This window comes from Zingiber officinale, chromosome 11B (assembly GCF_018446385.1).
Source record: "Zingiber officinale cultivar Zhangliang chromosome 11B, Zo_v1.1, whole genome shotgun sequence".
In the NCBI taxonomy this organism is placed as follows: domain Eukaryota; kingdom Viridiplantae; phylum Streptophyta; class Magnoliopsida; order Zingiberales; family Zingiberaceae; genus Zingiber; species Zingiber officinale.
This window is the reverse complement of record NC_056007.1, coordinates 42,134,759-42,150,189: the sequence shown is the minus strand read 5'-3', so window position 1 is coordinate 42,150,189 and position 15,431 is coordinate 42,134,759.

Genomic DNA, 15,431 nt, shown 5'->3' with positions numbered 1-15,431 from the left:
AGACATCCACAATAGGAAATTTAAAAGAGAGATTTTAATTGTTGTTAAAATCTTTCCTTTTTAGCCATTACCAAGAATTATAAAAGAGGTTAGATGGTGCCTTAGAAAAAATAATCATCTACACAATTTCTATTCCTCTTCTATTCTCCTTGTGGCCGGCCCCCTCATATTCTTATTCTCCCCTTGCTTTCTCACCTAAGGCCAACGACATCAAGAGGCTTCAACCATCTTGTGGCTGGCGGGTTGCAAGAAGGAAAGAAGAACAAGAGGTGGTGTTCCTAGCTTTTATCCCTTGGTGGCCGAAAGTCTTGGAAGAAAGAAGGACTTCGGTGGTTTTTGTATCTTGGTAGATCATCGCCCACACGACGTCCAAGAGGAGGAGAGGAATACAGTAGAAGATCAAGAGGTCTTTAAGCTACAAAGAAAGGTATAACTAGTTAATTTTTCTGCTGTGTACTAGTTTATTTTTCCTTTGTATGGATCTTGAAGTACCAACACAAGAAGCTAGCGATCTTGTGTTTTGATTGAAGTCTCTGTAGTTTAACCTAGGGTTTACTGTAAGGAGTTTAAATATTCAATTTCTTTGAAAGGCTTTGACTAGGAAGTGGTGGATGATCCTATACCCAAGAAGGCCGAGTGCCTCGCCAACGTCTTGGAAACCAATCCTTGAAATAAATATTTAATCAACTTCTGTAATATAGTTTAACTTCTGATGAACACATGGGTTAAACTTAGATTAATAATGTTAAGTTTCATTTGCAATCCAAGTTTAACTTCTGAAAAGCACATGGGTTGCTAGGAAAAGTTCTGTGCTTGTACAAATTTTTGTATATGGGAAACAAAACAGAATTTCGAGTAGCGCCAACATTTTCTTGATAAGTAAGAAATTAAATTATGAGATCTAATTAAAGAATTACTTACAATGGATTTAAAACCTTCTGAACCAAAAACAGATCCGTGGCTTCGCTTGGACTCAGCTTCTGATTCTATCTCAGACTTGGATTCAGTCTCGACAACATGGGCTTCTACAAGTAGAGCAAGGAAGCTTGCTTGAGTTTATTCTTCTTCATCCGATGACTTGGACCACGTTGCCATCAATGCCTTCCTTCTTCCTATATTCTAGTTTGGACATTCAGACTTATAGTGTCCCTTCTTGTTACAGCCATAGCAGGTAACTTTGGACTTAGCTTTCATGTTCAATTGAGTCACCTTCTTGATCTCTTATTTGGCGTGTTAGTTAGAGCCCTAGAGCCAATCATATGATGATTGTTGTATGGACTCGATGTATCATATTCCTATATACTTATAAAGGCATTTCTTTATGGTTATTATACTTACTTGTATTGGTGCCAAATAACTAAGTATAATAGCGTCCTTGAGTAGAAGGTTCTTATCTATATCAATTGATTAGTTGAATTGATAGTGAGATGATATAGAGAACACTACTCTTAATCATTCCTAGTCAAGTATTAACATTCAGGGACAATGTTAATGCGATGAGACTAGCATGTAGCTCAACTTGATGACTTGATCTCACAAGTCATGGATATAGAGATATCAAGTTGACACATGGGTATACATTGGAGAATGTATACTGAATGACCCACCATGAGAAAGTATCATGGATCGTTATATGAGTGTCATATACTTTCTCATGTGACTATTAGTATGACTATCAGTCCTTGGACTTGAAGTCACCATGGTTCCCTACATAAGGAGTTGCATACTTTGGCTTCGACAAACGTCACCCGTAACTGGGTGGACTATAAAGGTGATTACTGGGTATGTAACAAATTATGTGGAGAGATATGAGTAATGTAGATGGGATCTATCCCTCCTATATGACAGGAGTGACATCATGATTCTTGATAGAGTGAGACCACTAAGTGCATGGACATGCCCAAATGAGTCAATATGAGATATTGAGCTCATTTGTTTAGAGTGAGTCTACTTGGAGTTCAAGATATAGATTGATTAGAGGATGACACGGTCTATGCCTCAATTGATCAATCTAGATGTCAAGGATAGAAGGACATTGTCACATATTGTGAGAGTCACAATTAGTAGTCACAAGGTGATGTTGGATCTCAACATTCTTGTAACTTGGGTAGTAAGGATGTGTTGCTAGATACCGCTCATTAGTTATGCTTCTAAATGGGTTTAGGAGCATTGCCAACATTACAAGAACCTATAGGGTCATACACAAAGGGCAATTAGATAGAGAATAGGTTCATATGATGAACCAAGAGAATTAGGTTCATGTGATAAACCAAATTGGATTAAGAGTAATCCAAATTAGACTAATTGAGTTGGACTCAATTTGATTCATGTGTTGAATGAGTCTAATTTAGATTATGACTCATTGAATCAATTTAATTTAATGAATAGAGATTCATTAAATCAAATTAACTTGAATCAATGGTTAGATTTGATCAACCATGGGAGATAAATGGGTTAAGTTTGACTTGACTTGAGAGGGAAGATGAAGGGTCAAGTTTGACTTGACCAAATGCCACCTCATTTGTGACTTGGCAAGGGCCAGCCAATGATGGTGTTCCATATCATCAAGGTCACATCATTGTGTGCCACCTCATGAGGAAGACCAAGAGCCTTGACTCTTGGTATTACATGGAGGTTTAAAAACCCCTCCATTAAGTGGCCGACCACATTAGTGAGGCATTAAGCAATTTGTGTGCTAATTCAAGTCTTCTTCTTCCTCTCTACATTCTCTTCTCCCTCTTATCCTCCATTGCCGAGACCACCAAGAGTGCTAGCACACTCTAAGTGGTTTTTCTCCACCTTTTGTCCGTGTGGATACATATAGAGGGGTGTACACTTGACACCCTACGAGATCCGGCAACTTTTGGATGAGCGGGATAAGCGAAGGGCTTCGCTACAAAGGTATAATCTCTGCCATGTAGATCTAGTATAGATCTAGGAGAAAACTAAGTATATGTAAATTTTTATCTTCACACGGATCCGTGGCAAGAACTTTGAGGTTTCCCGCAATGCAAAAAAGTGGTTTTTGCGGCTCGAAAGTTCCTACAGTGGTATGAGAGCCACGTGCGAAGCATATACTAGTTTTATTTGCATTTTATTGGATATTTGCAGATCTATAAATTTCTATAGATTTACTAAATTTTAATATTTTTATGAGTATTTTTCACTTGGAGGTTTCGGGCACTAAGAAAAATTTTCGCAAACGAGTTGGTCTCGACCAAATCGACGATCTAAATGATTTTAGATACTGTAAGGTCTATGTAACACTCACAAAATTAATTTTGTGGGTAGGGGTGCTGCCTCTAACCCCGCAAGGGGAATTGTTACTTGACCTCGACCGAAAAATCAACAAACTAGACCTCTGCGAAGTTGCGGCTCATAAAGGGTTGTTAGAATGGTAGTAAATTTATGAAAATTTATGAAAAATGCATATTTTGAATATGTGTGTGATGTGTTCATGGTTATGGCCCAAAAGACCCAATATGATTGGAAATTGTGTGTTGTAATTCATAATTCGGCCTGTGAGCCGTCAATTGGTTGTGCGTGTTGTATTTTGTTACATGACCTGTGTGTTGTGCCCTCCTTTTTTTAATATTCCTGTTGTAAAATAGTTTTAGACTCGAATGTAACTCGAGTTTCACTTTTGTATTGTACAATTGAAGATGGAGTTACAAGAAGGGAGTCGACAACACAAGGTGGTCAAATGAAGACCTTAGAGAAGGTGCTATCCCTAGGTTGACCATTCGATCTTCTCTTTGGCTAGAGAGGATCGTAGTAGGGCCATAATCATGTCACATTATTTTTCATTGTGTGTATGTGATTCATGCTATTGTAGAGTAATTAGTGCCTTGATGCGTATATGATACACATTAACGATTAGATTAGATTTTAATCGAGTCAACTCGAAATGCCTACCATGTTTTGATACCCATCACTACCTCGATCATTTGTTATTGTTAAATTTGCCAAAGTAGAGCAACACATATTATCTTGGCAGGGTGCAGAGGGACAATCTTGGTCCCGCCTATCAAAACTTGGGTGAGTACAAACTCAATTAGATTGAGTATAACTAGTTAACTCTATTTGATCGAGTATAACTATAGGCATTTTCCAACTATTGGAAGATAGGATAAAAATCACATTTATACTAAATCTTGGGTGATTTAGCCAAAGCTAACTCAAGATTTAGTATAAATGAGGATCTTGATCCTATAAACAAGAGTTGCATAGAGATGTAATTGATAATTAGTTATCTACCGATTATACTAAGTCTTGGGCGATTTAGCCAAAGCTAACTCAAGGTGTAGTATGATGTGGATCTTGTCCCACGTGAATTATAGCCCATTAGTATGAATCTAGTAGTGTGGTTTGACCACATCCATCACTTGATTCTACAAAAGCTCTATAATTCAGTGGAAACATCATTTAGTTAAAGGAATAATTAAATGATAAATGGAATATGATATTTACTTTTTGCATTATTTCTGTTGTAGATTGACATGTCGACAAACATGAACACCTTCTCCCTGCATTCTGTCCTTGACAAGGACAAGCTCACTGGAGCTAATTTCCTGGACTGGTACAGGAATCTGAGAATCTTTCTCACACAAGAAAGAAAATTGTACGTCCTGGAGCAGCCCATTCCCGAGGCACCTCCTGCCACTGCCACGCGAGCTGACCGAGATGCTTATAAGAAGCATCAAGATGATGCATTAGATGTGTCATGTCTCATGCTCGCGACCATGAACTCTGAGCTTCAGAAGCAACATGAGTTGATGTCTGCTTATGATTTGGTTGAACATCTTCGTCAACTATATCAAGGACAAGCGAGACACGAGAGATTCAAGATCTCCAAGGCACTGTTTCAGTGCAAGATGCAAGATGGGACTCCCGTAGGTCCATATGTGCTCAAGATGATTGGGTACATAGAAAACCTACAGAGGCTGGGATTCCCACTTGGCCAAGAACTGGCCACTGACTTGATCTTGCAATCCTTGTCAGAGAGCTATAGTCAATTTGTCATGAATTACAACATGAACGAAATTGACAAGCCACTGCCTGAGCTTCTAAGCATGTTTAGAACTGCTGAGCTCAACCTTAAAAAGGTAAAGCCCAACTCCATTTTGATGGTGCAAAAGTATAAAGGCAAGGGCAAGCCTAAAGGTAAGGGAAAGTCCCAAGCCAAGGGCAAAGGCAAGGTAATGAAACCTAAAGGAGGGTTGCCAAGGATGCTACCTGCTTCCACTGCGGTCAGACCGGGCATTGGAAGAGGAACTGCAAAGTATATCTGGAAGATCTTAAGAAGAAGAGAAGTGAGACTTCTACTTTAGGTATATATGTTATAGAAGTCAATCTATCTATTTCTGCATCGTGGATATTTGATACCGGATATGCTTCTCACATTTGTACTAATGTGCAGGCGCTGAGAAATAGCAGGGCATTGACGAAGGGTGAGGTGGACCTATGAGTAGGTAATAGAGCACGGGTTGCTGCTGTTGCTGTAGGAACTTACTATCTATCTCTGCCCTCGGGGCATGTACTAGAATTAGATGAATATTGTTATGTGTCTACTCTCACAAAGAACATCATTTCAGTATCTTGTTTAGACAAGAAAGACTTTTCGTTTATAATAAAGAACAAATGTTGTTCCATTTATTTAAACGATATGTTCTATTGTAGTGCACCTCTGATGAACGGACTCTATATTCTAGACTTAGAGAGCCCCATTTATAACATAAGTACCAAAATGTTCAAGTGAAATGAGATAAACCAAACCTATCTCTGGCATTGTCGCTTAGGTAATATAAATTAGAATCACTTATCCCAGCTCCATAAAGATAGTTTCCTGGACTCATTCGATTTTGAATCATATGAGACATGCGAGTCATGCCTACTGGGCAAGATGACCAAGACTCCCTTTAGTGGACACAACGAAAGAGCAACTGACTTGTTTGGACTTATATATAGTGATGTATGTGGCCCTTTCAATGTCACTGCCAGAGGTGGTTATAAGTACTTCATTACATTTACTGATTACTTCAATAGATATGGTTATGTGTATTTGATGACAGATAAGTAACAATCATTTGAAAAGTTCAAAGAATTCAAGAATGAAGTACAAAACCAGCTAGGCAAGAGTATTAAAATACTTTGATCAGATCGAGGTGGTGAATACCACCTTAGCCATTAGTTTCGTTACTATCTAGCTGAGTGTGGGATTCTATCCCAACTCACTCCTCCTGGAACACCACAGTGGAATGATGTATTTGAAAGGAGGAATCGTACCCTATTAGATATGGTACGATCTATGATGAGTCACACAGATCTTCCTATATCCTTTTGGGGATATGCTCTAGACACAACAGCCTTCACACTTAACCATGTTCCATCCAAGCTATGATAAAGACACCAAATAGGATATGAACTGTGAGAGATGCCCAAATGTCTTTTATGAGGATTTGGGCTTGTGAGGCTTACGTTCGACGTCAAGTCTCGGACAAACTGGGACCCAAATCCGATAAGTGCTATTTTATAGGATATTCCAAGGAAACAAAGGGATATTACTTCTACATTCCTAGTCACCACAAAGTGTTTGTGGCTAAGACTGGGGTATTTCTAGAAAAGGACTTTGTTTCTAGAAAAACTAGTGGGAGTACGTTCAATTTTGAAGAAGTTCAAGATATGGGCCATAGCACTGAAGATTTGATGGAATTTGAACTGAAACCACAAAACGTTGTGGATAATGAGATTGTTGCACAAGGAGTTGAGGAACAACAACCAGTTCAAGTACACCTATCTCTTCGTAGGACTGACAGGATACGTCGTCAGACTGAGAGATACTCATTTCTCTTATCTGACCATGATGACATTATGCTCGTTGAGAATGAGCCTACCTCCTATCAGGAAGCTGTGATGAGACCAGATTCAGAGTCATGGCTAGAGGCCATGAGATCCGAGATGGAATCCATGTACACCAACCAAGTATGAACTTTGGTTGATCCACCTGAAGGCGTCAAACCCATTGGTTGTAAGTGGGTCTTTAAGAGAAAGACTGACATGGATGGACTTATTACCTATAAGGGTCGTTTGGTAGCTAAAGATTTCAAGCAAATTCATGGTATTGACTATGATAAAAAAATTTCTCCAATAGCGATGTTTAAGTCCATTCGGATCATGCTTGCTATTGCAGCATACCACGATTATGAGATCTGGCAGATGGATGTCAAACTCACGTTTCAGAATGGAAACTTGCTCGAGGATGTGTACATGACACAACCTGAGGGTTTTGTAGATCCACAGCATACTGGAAGAGTATGAAAGCTGCATAAGTCCATTTATGAACTAAAGCAAGCTTCTCGAAGCTGGAATCTTCGATTCGATGATGCGATCAAACAGTTTGGTTTCATCAAGAATGAAGATTAGCCCTGTGTCTACAAGAAGGTTGTTGGGAACACAGTTGTCTTCCTTGTATTGTATGTGGATGACATACTATTCATTGGAAATGACATCCCTTTGCTATAGTCTATAAAGACTTGGCTGGGGAATTATTTCTCAATGAAGGACTTAGGTGAAGCAGCCTATATTCTAGGCATAAAGATCTATAGAGATAGATCTAAGAGATTGCTTGGCCTAAGTCAAAGTGCATATATTGACACGGTATTACTATGGTTTGCCATGCAGAATTCCAAGAAAGGATTTCTGCCGATGTCACATGGTGTGAGTCTTTCGAAGACTCAAATTCCCTCTTCTAGGGAGGAGAGAGACTGCATGGATAAGATCCCTTATGCTTCAGCCATAGGATCTATCATGTATGTCATGCTATGTACTCGTCCTGATGTTTCATATTCTTTGAGTATGACGAGCAGATACCAGTCAGATCCAGGTGAACGTCACTGGATAGTGGTCAAGAATATTCTTAAGTACCTGAGAAGGACTAAATACTATTTCTTGATATTTGGAGGCGATGACGAGATAGTTGTAAAGGGTTACAGTGATGTCAGCTTCCAAACTGACCAGGATGATTATAGATCACAGTCTGGGTTCGTGTTTTTCTCGAATGGTGGTGCTGTGAGCTGGAAGAGTTCGAAGTAGGACACAGTTGCTGATTCTACAACAGAGGCTGAGTATAATGCTACATCAGAAGCAGCAAAGGAGGCAGTTTGGATCCGCAAGTTCATTACTGAGCTTGGGATGGTTCCTAGCATAGTAGATCCTATAGAGCTCTATTATGACAACAATGGAGAAATTGTGCAGGCTAAGGAATCTCGCTCACACCAGCGGACCAAACACATACTACGGTGCTTCCATCTCATTCGAGAGATCATTGATAGAGGAGATGTGAAGATTTGCAGAGTACCCACAGAGGCTAACGTCGCTGATCCCTTGACCAAGGCTTTGGCACAGAGAAAGAATGATGGTCACACTAGGTCATTAGGCCTTAGAGCCTATACTGATTGGCACTAGTGCTAGTGGGAGATTGCTAGTTAGAGCCCTAGAGCCAATCATAAGATGATTGTTGTATGGACTCGATGTATCATATTCCTATATACTTATAAAGGCATTTCTTTATAGTTAATATACTTACTTGTATTGGTGCCAAATAACTAAGTATAATAGTGTCCTTGAGTAGAAGGTTCTTATCTATATCAATTGATTGGTTGAATTGATAGTGAGATGATATAGAGAGCACTACTCTTAATCATTCCTAGTCAAGTATAACATTCAGGGACAATGTTAATGCGATGAGACTAGCATGTAGGTCAACTCGGTGACTTGATCTCACAAGTCATGGATATAGAGATATCAAGTTGATAATGTATACTGAATGACCCACCATGAGAAAGTATCATGGATCATTATATGAGTGTCATATACTTTCTCATGTGACTATTAGTATGACTATCAGTTCTTGGACCTGAAGTCACCATGGTTCCCTACATAAGGAGTTGCATACTTTGGCTTCGTCAAACGTCACCCGTAACTGGATGGACTATAAAGGCGATTACTTGGTATGTAACAAATTATGCGGAGGGATGTGAGTGATGTAGATGGGATCTATCCTTCCTATATGACGGTAGTGACATCATGATTCTTGATAGAGTGAGAGCACGAAGTGCATGACCATGCCCAAATGAGTCAATATGAGATATTGAGCTCATTTGTTTAGAGTGAGTCTACTTGGAGTTCAAGATATAGATTGATTAGAGTATGACACGGTCTATGCCTCAATTGATCAATCTAGATGTCAAGGATAGAAGGGCATTGTCACATATTGTGAGAGTCACAATTAGTAGTCACAAGGTGATGTTGGATCTCAACATTCTTGTAACTTGGGTAGTAATGATGTGTTGTTAGATACCGCTCATTACTTATGCTTCTAAATGGGTTTAAGAGCATTGCCAACGTTACAAGAACTTATAGGGTCACACACAAAGGACAATTAGATGGAGAATAGGTTAATATGATGAACTAAGAGAATTAGGTTCATGTGATGAACCAAATTGGATTAAGAGTAATCTAAATTAGACTAATTGAGTTGGACTCAATTTGATTCATGTGTTGAATGAGTCTAATTTAGATTATGACTCATTGAATCAATTTAATTCAATGAATAGAGATTCATTAAATCAAATTAACTTGAATCAATGGTTAGATTTGATCAACCATGGAAGATAAATGGGTCAAGTTTGACTTGACTTGAGAGGGAAGATGAAGGGTCAAGTTTGACTTGACCAAATGCCACCTCATTTGTGACTTGGCATGGGCCAGCCAATGATGGTGTTCCACATCATCAAGGCCACATCATTGTGTGCCACCTCATGAGGAAGACCAAGAGCCCTGACTCTTGGTATTATATGGAGGTTTAAAAACCCCTCCATTAAGTGGCTGGCCACATTAGTGAGGCATTAAGCAATTTGTGTGCTAATTCAAGTCTTCTTCTTCCACTCGACATTCTCTTTTCCCTCTTATCCTCCATTGCCGAGACCACCAAGAGTACTATCACACTCTAAGTGGTTTTTCTCCACCTTTTGTCCGTGTGCATACATATAGAGGGGTGTACACTTGACACCCTACGAGATCCGGCAACTTTTGAACGAGCGGGATAAGTGAAGGGCTTCGCTACAAAGGTATAATCTCTACCATGTAGATCTAGTGTAGATCTAGGAGAAAACTAAGTATATGTAAATTTTTATCTTCACACGGATCCGTGGCAAGAACGTCAAGGTTTTCCGCAACGTAAAAAAGCGGTTTTTGCGGCCCGAAAGTTCCTACATGGTGAAGCCCTTCTTCTTCTTGTACAGTTTTGTATCAATTTCATGAGCTTGGTGGTTATTTCATTGTTGTCTTCTAAGTTCAATTCATCTTTAGACTCAGGTTCGGCTAGGCCCTTATTTCTAGACTCTTTTCCGACCGGAAGTACATTAGTTTGTTCCTTCAATTCAAATTCTAAAAATAACTTGTCTACTCTAATTAAAGAAGGTCTTTAGGTACTTTGTAAGCATCTACCATCGATGCTCAGAAGGTATTCCTTGGAAAAGCATTAAGTGCTTACCTGATGACATCATGATTCTCCATTTTTTGTCAAATCACGTGGAGGTCGTTCAGAAGATCTTGAATGCAAGCATGTAACTAGCTCACTAAATCACCTTCCTATATTTTAATGTTATATAAATTATTTAATATTAAGTCACATTTACTTACTTTTGCATCAGAGGTGCCCTAGTGTAGTTCGATCAATTTCTCCCATAACTCCTTGGCGCTCTTGAAGGGGTCAACCTAGTTCAACTCTTCTTTGATTAGGCCACATTGAAGGGTACATGTCGCTTTTGCATTCATCTCGATCTTCCTCTTTGTTTTTGAGTCCCATTTGTTGTAGGGGATGAGTACTCTATTTTCGGTGGGAAATGTGAATTCGGTTTGAATTATGATCCATATTTCCACTTAGGTCTTGAGATGGTACTCCATCCGGCTCTTCTAGTAGCCTTAATCTTTCCCGGAGAAGAGTGGTGGGCGTGCGGTGCTATAGCCTTCTTAGTAATCCATTTAAGAAACAAATCTTGCACATAATAAAATACGAAAACTTGTCCCAAGACTTAGTCTTGGATTAGTAGTGTGGTATGAAAAGAGATATTAAAACTTGAGTTGTGTTTGCACCAATTTCAAGGAAAAATAATAACTAATAATAAAAATATTATGATAAATTTTATCAAAAGGGTTATTTTACTAATTCTGACTAATGATGAAAAATATAAAAAGGGTAAAATAGAGATTTTTTTCAATGAAAAAAAATTTAGAGGGAAAAAATTTGAAAGGCCTTGCTCTGATATCTAATAAAAAATTATATATAATTTTTCTTTCAAAAAGGAACCCCCTACTCGATTGGTGCTTTCACCAATTCCGAGTGACCTCGCTTTGAAGCCAATTATAGAATCGAGATGTGCTACAGGGGAGTGAATAATACTCATGGCTTTTTCATATTTTTAAGAAAACACAGAATGCACAGCGAAAATAAAGAAACACAATCACAAATACAAGTTGATCCGGCAGTAAGAATGGGGGACCCCCATTAGTAAAGTCAACGCCACGTGGAGGTTGAAAGGTAAAAGGTCAACCAGAAGCTTGGCCGAACGGATAAAGATTAGGGCGACCGGCCGAATGTTTCGAGCGGAAGCAAAGACACCCCGGCGGGGAGTCGGGGTTCCGACGCTCATGTTGAACAGAGTCGTATGGTCGAGCGGGTAACCCGCTCTGCCGAAGGCATAAAGTAGCAACACTGCGAACAGTCCACACAGCACACGACCGGGAATCTCCCGAGCGGACCAGCATATACGACCGGTCGAACTCGAGGGAACTGCAGACCGGTCGGACGCTCTGCATAGGGTAAAAAGAGAAAAGGACAAGGGAACATCTTCTGACAGCAAGTATGTTCGACGAGGAGGCCATACGCAGGATCTTATGGCAGAGGGTTCTGCTGTCCCATCAAAGATGTGCTTGGACTACAGCAGTATGGTGTTAGGTAAGCTTTGCTGACAAGCCCATACTGAGGTATGGGCTGAGGACACGTATTCGCCTCGGTATGTGTGCGTGAGCCTCTTCCCAGCTCTATATAAGGAGCCTCACACTTCGTCGGAGGTACGCATTCTCTAAGATTGTGAGCCACTTCTTTGTTGTCCACTTACCTGACTTGAGCGTCGGAGGGTCGTCGCCGGGAACCCCTTCCCGGCCTGACTTCTTTGTAGGTTCGCCGGAGCTCCATACGGCCGGTCAGAGATCTACGTCATCAACTCGGAGAGCGCCACGTGCCCAGCGTCCGTTGATTCAGCGTTCGGACAGAATCAATTTGGCGCCGTCTGTGGGAACGCTTCTGCATCCGATCAGAAGCAATGGACGAAGCCGGACGACCGCACTCGGTGATGCTCTCCACAGAAGAGCTCGACGCTCTGATCGAGATAAGAGCAGCTAAGCATGTGGAACAACAGAGACAGAAGTCGCAAGCCGAGCGGATGGAGCAGCAGGCGACATCAGTATCAGGGGGCCGAGCGGAAGCACCTCAGGCCACAGTTCCATTTCATCGGGGCCTATTCTGCACGCCTCCAGAAGCTGCAGCAGTTAATCATGATCGAGGATCTTCATCAGAGGAAGTGCCAATATGAGACAACAAAAAAGGCAAGGCCCCCCGAGCGGACGCTTCTCCTGAGCGGATCAATCGGCAATTCTCATAGGCCATTCTACGAGACCCTCTACCAAAGCACTATGCGCCCCCGGTGATCGGTGAATACAACGGAACCACCGACCCGGACGATCATTTGGGTAAGTTCGACAACATAGCTACCCTTCATCAATACACAGATGGAGTGAAGTGTCGGGTTTTCCTTACCACCCTCTCGGGATCGGCTCAACGGTGGTTTCGGAGGTTGCCGGACGGATCCATCACAAGTTTCAAAGACTTCCGCACGGCCTTCCTCCACCACTTTGCAAGCAGTCGGCGCTATCAGAAGACTAGTGTCAGTCTGTTTTCCATCAAACAAGAAGCCCAGGAATCGCTCCGAGCCTATATCCAGCGATTCAACAGGGTGGCCATGGATATTCCAACGGCCACCTCGGAAACCATGATGAATGCCTTCACACAAGGCTTGGTGGATGGCGACTTTTTCCGCTCGCTGATTCGAAAGCCGCCCCGCGATTATGATCACATGCTGCACCGGACCAATGAGTATATTAATGTAGAAGAGGCCCAAGCGGCCAGAAGAAAGGAAGCTCCAACCGAGCGGCAGGCCCCTGCTGAGTGGAAGCCTTATACTGCTCATCAGCCACCTAGAGGACCGCGAGCTAAGGCTGCTTGCCCACCGCAACAGGCAAGATCCCACGCCATTCAAGAAGTATTTGCCGAGCGGCCCAAACCAAAAAAGAAGGTATGGACCCCAATGTTTTGCTCATTCCACCGGACGGACACGCACAACACAAGAGATTGTCGGAGCCTTCCCCTGATCGCCCACCCCGTTCCCCGGAGTGGCAGTCGTCAATCGTCATCATCCGACAGGCGACAGAGACCTCGTGATGCCGATCGGATGATACTTGATAGGCGACAAAGATAGACTCCCTAGCGGCATCATACTCCGAGGCGTGAGAATCCCCGGATGTCTAGGGAGCGGCCTAGACCGTCCGCTCGGGAAGAAGAAAATAGAAACAACACTTCCCGAGGTGAAATCAACATTATAGCGGGCGGGCCGACTGGAGGAGACTCTAACAGAGCAAGGAAGGCAAGTGTCAGGCAGCTTCAGATACATGCTGTCGGCTGCAGTCAAGAACGGGCGAGCGGACCCGAAATCAATTTTGGGCCCAGGGACTTGGAGGGAGTCGAAGTTCCACATGACGACGCTCTCCTCATCAAAGCGGTAATAGCTAATTACACTATTCACCGTGTTTTCTTTGATACAGGAAGCTCGGTCAATATTATATTCAAAAAGGCCTTCGACCAACTGCAAATTGATCGAGCCGAGCTGCTGCCCATGACCCCCTCTACGGGTTTACGGGCAATGAAGTTCTGCCGGTCGGACAAATCCGGTTGGCCATTTCGCTGGGAAAGGAGCCGCTCAGAAGGACGCGAACTGCAACCTTCGTCGTGGTCGACTCTCCCTCAGCATACAACGTTATCTTGGGGCGACCGCCGCTCAGCGAGTTCCAAGCAGCCGTCTCCACTTTCCACCAGAAAATCAAGTTCCCAGTGGAAGATAAAGTGGGAGAAGTACGAGGGGATCAACTGGCGGCTCGGTGATGCTACGTCGAGATGGTCCGAGCTGAATTAAATTTCGCTCGGAAGACGCCACGAATCGAGGTGAACGCTATAACCGAAAAACCACCCTCTTTGGTTTATGAAGATAAAGAGAAAGTGCATATTCACCCGACCCGATCGGAGGCCACCACATTCATTGCGGCCGATCTGGAGGCAAGCCTGAAAGAGGAAGTGATCAAATACCTCGAGAGAAACGGTAATGTCTTCGTATGGTCAACACATGAGCTGCCCGGAATTTCACCAAGTATAGCGCAGCACGAGCTCCATGTCCGACCGGACGCCCGGCCGGTGAAGCAAAGGAAGAGGGACTTAAGTGCCGAACAAAATGTCATAATCCGAGCAGAGATCGAGAAACTTCTGGAGGCCGGCCACATACGCGAGGTGCAGTTCCCGAGCTGGCTGGCGAACGTGGTACTAGTCTCCAAGCCGGGCAACAAGTGGAGAGTGTGCATCGATTTCCGGGATCTCAACAAAGCGTGCCCGAAGGATTTTTATCCTCTGCCCCGGATCGATCAACTGGTGGACTCCACAACCGGCTGCGAATTGATATGCATGCTCGACGCTTATCAGGGCTACCATCAAGTGCCGCTCGCTCGAGAGGATCAAGAGAAGGTCAGCTTCGTTACAGCTGACGGCACTTATTACTATAACGTGATGCCGTTCGGACTGAAGAACGCGGGAGCAACTTACCAGCGCTTGATGAACAAAGTGTTCAAGGAGTAGATCGGACGAAATTTGGAAGTGTACGTGGATGATATTCTCATCAAGTCCGTCTGAGCGGCTGATCTCTTGAAAGACATGGAGGAGACTTTCCGAACGCTGAGGCAGTATGGAGTTAAGCTGAACCCTCAGAAGTGTCTGTTCGGAGCAAAAGACGGGCGATTTTTGGGCTATATAGTGACCGAGTGGTGCATCGAGGCAAATCCCAGCAAGGTGAAAGCATTACAAGATATGTCGCCCCCAAGAAATCTGAGGGAAGTGCAGCGCTTGACCGGTCGGATAACAGCACTATCCAGATTCATCTCAAAGACAGCCGACCGGAGCCTCCCGTTTTTCAAAATCTTGTGCAAGGCTACCAAGTTCCATTGGGATGAAGAATGCGATCGGGCGTTCGAAGAGCTGAAATGTACTTGAACTC